Source organism: Malania oleifera, chromosome 12 (genome assembly GCF_029873635.1).
Source record: "Malania oleifera isolate guangnan ecotype guangnan chromosome 12, ASM2987363v1, whole genome shotgun sequence".
NCBI classification, from domain to species: Eukaryota; Viridiplantae; Streptophyta; class Magnoliopsida; order Santalales; family Ximeniaceae; genus Malania; species Malania oleifera.
Window position 1 is genome coordinate 12,528,098 of NC_080428.1, and position 8,388 is coordinate 12,536,485.

Below are 8,388 nucleotides of genomic sequence, written 5' to 3' on the forward strand. Positions count from 1 at the left end.
TATTTAATTCATGAGGGATGCAAATTTGCACGTGTTTAATATTCCAATAAATTTAAAATTCCAATATTGATAACTAAAATACACGCAACAAATAAAATTCCAAATTCCCTTAAATTATTTTTTTTTTAAATTATAACTTGGGAATTAATTTTATTCTCTAGTTGCACATGCATAAATTAATATTGAAATATTAAATCTTACATGCTAATGACAAAACATAAGAACAAAAAATATGTCATGCAAGCATACATAAACAAGAAATATGATATAATAAAAATCTCAGCTATTATGGTCCAGCAGCTCGCATCAAAAAACCGTGATTCCTTGCTGGCCATTACGGAGTGTCGGTAATCGGAGGGGGTCCGGCCTGTAGAATGTGGCTACAAGTCTATTTCTAAACCCTCCATTTAATTTAAAATTCAAATTCAAATTCAAATTCAATTTAAATTCAAATTTAAATTCAAACTCAAATTCAAATTTAAACTGCAACACTATTCTAGGATTTTTCTTCTTTTCCACCACTACTATGCACCGCCAGTGACCATTTAATCACTATTTTGCAACAAGGGTTTCACCCAGTTTTCACCACTGCTATGCGTCGCAACTGTGCATGCGTCTTGGATGAACCTACGATAGATTATAGAATCCTATGCCTCCATAATCTGGAGTTCACATGCTACGAATTTTTAAATAATCGCAATCATAAACCATACATTCGTGTGACCATAATAACAGAGCAGAACGCTGCAAAACAGAAGTTAGCACATCCACACATTTTATCCTACGCATGCACTGGTTTGAAAAATGAAGAACATGGTTGTTAGAAAAGGTGTATTCCCAAGAGGGGGTGGTGAATTGGAACTTTAAACTTTCTTCCTAGGTTCAACTAATCCCACAATCAGTATTACACAACCTAGGGTCTTTTTATGCAATTCCGAATGCGTAGATAAAGATAATGTGGAAATTAAATCAAACGCATCATTCACACCATTACATACATGTGCGGTAAATATAAAGTACAGAAATATAAACAAGACACACGATATGTTATCGGGGTTCAGCCAACTGTGCCTACGTCCCCGCCTCTAGCTCGCAAGCTAGAGGATTCCACTAATAGCTCACTTAAGGGGGAGCGGCACCGTTTACAACCAAGTCAAATTAACACAGGGCTGACCTCAACCTTAACCAGGTCAATTAGCGAGGCTGACCTCAACCTACACGCCTTAACAGGACGACACACCTAGCTTTCCTAACCGAGTCTAAGCCAATCTGAGACTATTCCAAGGCTAGTCTCCCTCTACAAGCCCGTGCCTGAAAATAGAACAGATGTGTATTACAATCAAATGGTATAGTGAATGTGCTTTCGTGTAAAGCAGATATGTACCCAAATGCGCGCAATAACATACACCACAATATGATTCAATATGTAAGCTCAATGTGGTCTAGATGGTTCAACTCTCAAAAGTATTTTCTATCAGTGTAATGCACACGTGAGAGTGTCAAACAAGCAATCTTTGTATCACAAGATATTCAACCAATAAGTTCACAAAAAGATGTCAAGTCTCAACTATTTCAATCAGTAGGGTATCTCAAGCATGTAAGTATCAAATGATGTATATGCTTGGTTTGCAAAAGATGTGTAATCTTTGTATTCAGCAAATAATGTATGAGTGAGTGTATATTGCAACAAAGATCACTATCACAAACACAAATATCTTTTCACAAATATATCAATATAAATCACACAAGATATTTGAGTATGTTTTGAAAATGATTTTGCAACCCAAAAACAAATACAAGCTTCCTAAGATATTGCAACACAAATACAATACTCAGAAGCTTAAACAAGTCTTCTTAGGATAGGCTTATTAGCAAAAGCCCCCTAAGAACACTTAGGTTTAGCTCTCGTAAAAAATCAAATCAATCAATCAAGAGTGGGAGAGCAAACCTATTTAGACTAGCACTCAATCAACTTACAAAGGGTTTAATCAGTATATGAGAAGGTAAGTATGAGTATAGGAAGCTCAAATATGAGTATTATAAGATTTAGAAATTTCAGAGAATTTCTCCTAATTAAAGTGGTTAATCCTCTTTCATTTGCACAAATGATCTCATATATATAGGCATGGGAGAAAATAAGACCGTTGGGGACCTATTGGGTATTATTAAGAAAGTTTAATGACTTTTAAAGCATTTTAACCCTATTTAAAAAATATTTAACTGCGGTAAAAATCAGGGCAACCTGAGAGGTTCGGTCGACTAGAAATGTTTCAGTCGACCAAGTCTCACATGGTTCGGTCGACCAAGGGACTTTTGAACTGAAGGCTCAGTCGACTAGGGGAGAGCGATTTCTCAATTTTTCGAGGTTGGGTCGACTAGGCCATTTTGAATTGGCTAGTTCGGTCGACCAGACTGCAGGGATTTCTCCCGAGGACCCTCGGTCGACCAGGTAGTTGGTGTACAAAAATGGCTCGATCGACTAGATGGTCAAAATGTTGACCCATAGATGTTTCGATCGACCAGGAGTTTTTGAACTACCTGGTTCGGTCGACCAGAGCCTTGGTCAACTGTTGACCCGGGCCTGGTTCAGTCGACCAGGGCAAAATGAACTGCCTGGTTCGGTCGACCTAAAGTGCACCAAGTGTGCATTTCAGTCCCATTTTGAGACATACGAACCCTAATTAAGTGCCTAACAAACATATGTGCAAATGTGTGTGTCTTAGGGTCATTTATGTCCAAAATTAAGACGCCAAAAAAGTCCGATTTCGGTCGACTGTAAACCCTAAGGTCATTTTGCATTATGGTTTGTTTGAGCTTACGTATTATCATACATGTGATGTGTGTGAGCTTATTACAAACCAGAGCCCTAGTTACTATTACAGACCAATTAAATGAGACATATTACAATACTGAATAGAAATTGGTCTTCAGGCTTTACTTGCTTTGTGCACATCTTGATCTTAACACTCATAGTACTGCACAAAAACTCAAACACTCATTAGATACAATGAGTATTTGTCATAAATCAAAATCGGGTGTGACCAATAAGGTCAACAATGGTATTATCATCCGTATATAGTATCAACCTGACTCCGATACCAATTGAAAGGGTCTGCTGTGGAATAGCCCTAAGATCTGGCTGTAGTGCATACAGATAACTAAAAAAAACGATCTTGCATACCCAGGTTAAACAAAAATTCGATCTTTCAAACCTGGATCACAATAAAAATTTGATTTTGCAAATCCTAATTATGTGATTAGGATCATACCTGCGAGATATCTCTGGTTTAATCTCGAATTTGCAAGCATGTAGAAGAACTCCCAAATCTGCAAGCATGAAGAGGAACTCCGGATCTGCGAGATCAAAGAAGAACTTTTGATGAAGACTAGGGATCTTCTACTATATTCTTCAAACACGCCTTGCTCCTCAGAGAGTGGGCTCGTCAGCGGGGGGCTAGGGTTTGCTTCTCACAAAGACGTTTGCCTCTGTATGTGTATTTTCGTTTAACCCTCACCGTTGAATGGAGCGCGTGTATATAGGTTACAGTAGGGACCTCTAGGCAAATATGACTAGGGCTTCCAACGTAATTAATAATTCCTAATCCGACCCGGATTAATCCTTAATTACATTAATTACAATTCATACCACTAAAGAATTATAATTGCACTCCCTGTCATATTCGAAATTAAATTTCGAGCTCCTATTATTATATGTTTATTTATCTCCTCATATAAAGATTACAGATACCTGTCAATTAAATTAAATTACTAAAAATTTAATTAATTGACATATTAATTCCCTGAGACCTTCCACTTAACTTATTTGATGTGTCGGATTCAAAATTCACCTGTAGGGTTTGACACAATCAAAACTTATAAGCTTCCTCAAGAGGGTATCATCAATCCTAATACCCAGACGTGGATTCCATCAATAATTAATGTTTTTCATACACATAATGTCATTACCCAACTCACTGAGTGTATTGACCCATAAAAAATCTCACTTTTCTATGAATCAAAGTAATAAACATTATATGCACGTGTCCAATAATCATATCAGGATTAAGCGCATAAGCACTCATAATAATCATGAGGCATTAATTGTTTTATATAGTCAGTATAAAAACAATTACCCCAAGACAGTCATGTTCAATACACACAAAGTGTACTAGCACAAGGAGTTGGAACTATACCATTCCCCATAGTCAAGACAGACCTATTAAAACCTTGTGCTACAATCCTACCAATGGTGTGTCCAATTCCATTTAAGACTGTGAATAATAAATTTATATTCTATAAGAACTGATGATCTAATCTCCTATGTGTAAGTCGTACTCTACACACTAGATCACATACTATATAAAATAAAAGACACACGTGCATAATCATTAAATAGATAATCTCAGGCAAACATTGCTCGCAAAGATTCTCATTAAAATGGAATAATAGAAGTTATTAATAAAAAATAAAACTGATTACATAAAGCATGTCTTTCAGTATAAATCTCTAACAGCTCAACCCTTCGATGGTGCCGGTGTAGGTGGCATATGCTCAGACCCAGATGATGGATCATCCCTTAACTGTCAGATGAAGGAGGGATGAAGGTGATCAGGGAGATGGTGAGATATATAGGTGGAAGGGGAAGATGTAAGGTGAGGAAGAGGAAGAGATATGGGTGCTCGAAGGTGAGATAGAGGGTCACAGCTGCTGGAGAAGGCCCTAGGAAGAAACCCTAGGTGCAATGAACTAGAAGTGCTGCACGCGAAGAAGGCCTCTAGAGTTAGGGCAAGTGGTCGGAGGGGTCACCGGAGCTCTGGGATCGTGAGGGAGGTTTGGGTGACTAGGTTGGAGGGAGGTGCAACGAGGGAAGACCAAAGAATCAAGAGAAAGAGTGGTTTGAACTTCGTGAGAGAAAAGGTTTAAAAACGATTTTTGATAGTCTCGACTAGGTCGCACCAGCCTTGTGCTAGTCACGCCCTGGTCGCACCCCCAATTGAAACATAAACACTAACTCTTGACCAAGTCATGCCCAAATGGAGTGTTGGTCGCACCCTGGTTGAACCTCTCAGTACTTTGGAAGTTCATAAGGCTTTCATGGCTTCGACTAGGTTGCACCTATGCGTACTGGTCATGCTCTAGTCGCACATATAACTAACCTAAAACCTATTCTAAGGACTATAGACCCTATATACTCTACACTATACAACCAAAGGACATAAAGAAAGAATAAAAATAGAAGAAAAACACTCGGGTTACCTCCTAGAAGCACTAAGTTTATCGTCTTCAGCCAGATGCAATAGACACTCAATTCAAACTCACCTAGGTTAAAAAATAAGAGAGTCTTCCATTATCTACTCATTAAACTGGGTCTCACTTACCCATAGTCGTCCCTATAATATGACGACCGACTCATGAATGGTAAGAATTTGTTCATACAGGTCCTCTAGGCTAGATATAAAGGGGCTCTCCGGCTTAAGTACATCCTCTAGGGGATCCCTCCATAGAATCGAGGGAGCCACTTCCTCAACACATTCATCAATCAAGTCAACGTTCATAACTTGGACATCCTCAATTCGATGTTGGGAAGCATGAAATACATTCATTCAGAGCTGTATATTGCCAAATGACACTTCCATGATCCTAGTCCTACACTGAATATAGGCATTAGCCATAGCTAAGAATGGTCGTCCTAATAATACATGAATTGGATCCTTGGTTGGGTTGGAAGGTTCCGTATCCAAGATGATGAGACCCTAAAATGCATGATTTTAGACCCTCATTTACCTTTGTTTATCCTTGTTTTATTATGTAATTACTCAAAGTTATCATTGTTAAGAGCTATGTAAGATTTGTTCGTCTTTTCAAGAAAAATAGGTTAAGATCAAGGAATTAAGCATACGAGAAGCTAAAGGAGAATTTGGAGACACACAAAGCTTAAATCAGATATTCAGCCAAACTCCTGGAGCTTCAAGTCATTAAAGGATAATAAGGCTTTGCTCAACGAAGTGGTGCAACTAGCAGTATAAGGGGGCGACTAAGTCTTTGCTTGCAGGTTCCCAAGTTCAAACTGAGGAAGAATTGCTGCAAGGATCGACTAAGTCCTTGACCAAGTGACTCTCTAGGGTGACCACGTCGAGATACTAAGCCAGAACTGAGATCAGAATTACCGAGAGCCTCGACAAAGTGTTTGACCAGAGAGACCATGAAGGGCCACTATGTTGAGTACCTAAGATTCCCTAAAGTTCGAGATCCTTCAAGCCTCGATCAGCAACTCGACTATCAAGGCCCCATAGCACGACTAAGTCGACAATGTTGAAGATTCAAATCCCTACTTTCTCGAGAGAATCGACCAAGGAGCACACAAGGGAAGCATAGTAGCGACTTGGTTGAGAGCGACGATCTTTTGCGCGAGATTTTCTGCAAACTTTCCTAAACTAAAAATCAAACCTTGTAAACCCTAGAGCCTATAAATAATCGCTTAAAAGATGAGCTCTAGGTTCCTCTTTGGCCTCTCTTAGGTTAGTGATAGACTTAAGATGTCATTAAGAGCCATTGTAGATTAGTTAGATTAGATTTCAATTCCTATTTCGGTTTGTGTGTGAAGTGCCCGGCGGCTAGTGACAACCAGCAGCGTTCATATGCTCTCTATGTACCTTACATGATCACTCTCTTGTACCTTTTGGCATTAGTGATAGACGTTCTGAATACTAAAGGGATGATCTTTTACATGCTTTCTCTTCACCAATTTCATTTAAATGCTTTCCATTATCACTTGGTTATGATGAATGTCTAGTTGACAGGATAAGCACTTCTACAGCTTCAGTCAGATACACGTACTAGGCTACAGTCTCCCACAAAGGTTCTCATGATAATTGTGATAGAGTATACTTCGGTTCCCGACCATGCTCTGGACAGTTGGTGCACCCTTGCTACTCTATGCCATCGAGCAGCTCCTTTGATTGTTTAGTCGGGTTCTAGTTAGCTTAATATGGTAAACTCACTGAACTTAGATTATGCCAACAACATCCCAGGTGTTATTCATGATTAAGCATTGCTTTGTAGAAGTAGAGTTAAGTTAGATTTACATGCTTTCATTTACATGCTTTCCATTATTTGATAGAAAATACCTTGAAAAATATCATCTTTTACTTTTCTTTTACACAAGGCTACAATAGATTAATTTGGAAGTGGTTCGATAACTGCGCTTTAAGTCCTAGAGGATCGACACTCGACTTCTCCACTTTCTACTGAACTTGGGATTAAGTTAGGTTTTATAAATATTATTTTTGGTAGTTAAGGACTCAAGCCTTGGTGAGTCTACCAAATTTTGGCATCGTTGTCAGGGACTTAGATATGGTTATAAGCCAACTTCCACTTTAGGATATTGTTGCTTTGTTTTTTTTTAATTTTTGTTTGTTGATTTCAAAGTCTTAAATCTATGTGCATCAAGTGTGTATATTTGGTTTGTGTCCTAGACCCCGAGATTAATAAATCTCGTAGATCTTCTAGGAAACCTACCTCTAATCCTAAGATTCCTGAGTCATCTGAACTGAAAAGCATGGCTGAACGACCATCGGTTCCCGCTGAACAAATCCCAGAACCCCAAGCTCCCTGCCTACCTATGGTAGAAGAGCAGCCCCTTTGGCCGCTTAAGGACTACTTTGTACCTAATGCATACACCTTGTCGTCTTATATCCAATTCCCAAATGTCCAGGCGGCCCAATTCGAGATTAAGACTTCAATCATCTCGATGCTACCCACCTTTTATGGGAACTCTATAGAAAATCCTTACCAGCATCTAGATGAATTCTTGAAAATCTACTTCACCATCCGTATACCTAATTTAAGTGATGATGCTCTCCATCTTAGGCTCTTTCCGTTCTCTCTAAATACTAAGGCCAAATATTGGCTGACATCCTTAGAACCGAACTCGGTGGCCAACTGGGCCACCATGCAACATGAATTCTTGAAAAAGTACTTCCCAATTGGGAAGATGAACTAGCTTGGGAGAACCATCATGAGCTTCTCACATATGGATGGGGAACTCTTTTTTGAGACTTGGGAATGCTTTAGGGACCTATTCCATAAATGCCCACATCATCAGGTCCCCAAGTGGCAATTAGTTCGAACCTTTTATGAAGGGTTAGCTGAGAGAGACAGGTCGATGGTTGATGCATCATGCGGAGGTACTTTCCTCACTAAGTATGAAAATGAGGCATGGGTTCTCTTTGAGAACCTAGCTGAGAATTCCCAACAGCACAATGTCGCTGCTCGTAAACCGCCTAATCCATCCGCTTCCAAACCTAAGGGAGTTTACAAGTTGACCTCAGATCATGACTTGGCACCCACTCTACACAGCATATCTAAAAAGTTAGATCAATGCTTGTC

At 39.1% G+C, this 8,388-nt stretch overlaps 1 non-coding gene across 1 annotated transcript; it reads right to left on the reverse strand.

Annotated features, from left to right (window-relative positions):
• Nucleotides 1-8,000: 8,000 nt before the first annotated feature.
• Nucleotides 8,001-8,106, reverse strand: LOC131145356 (small nucleolar RNA R71). Its single transcript, XR_009134139.1, has one exon. It is a non-coding gene; the product is annotated as a small nucleolar RNA R71 (small nucleolar RNA).
• Nucleotides 8,107-8,388: the final 282 nt, after the last annotated feature.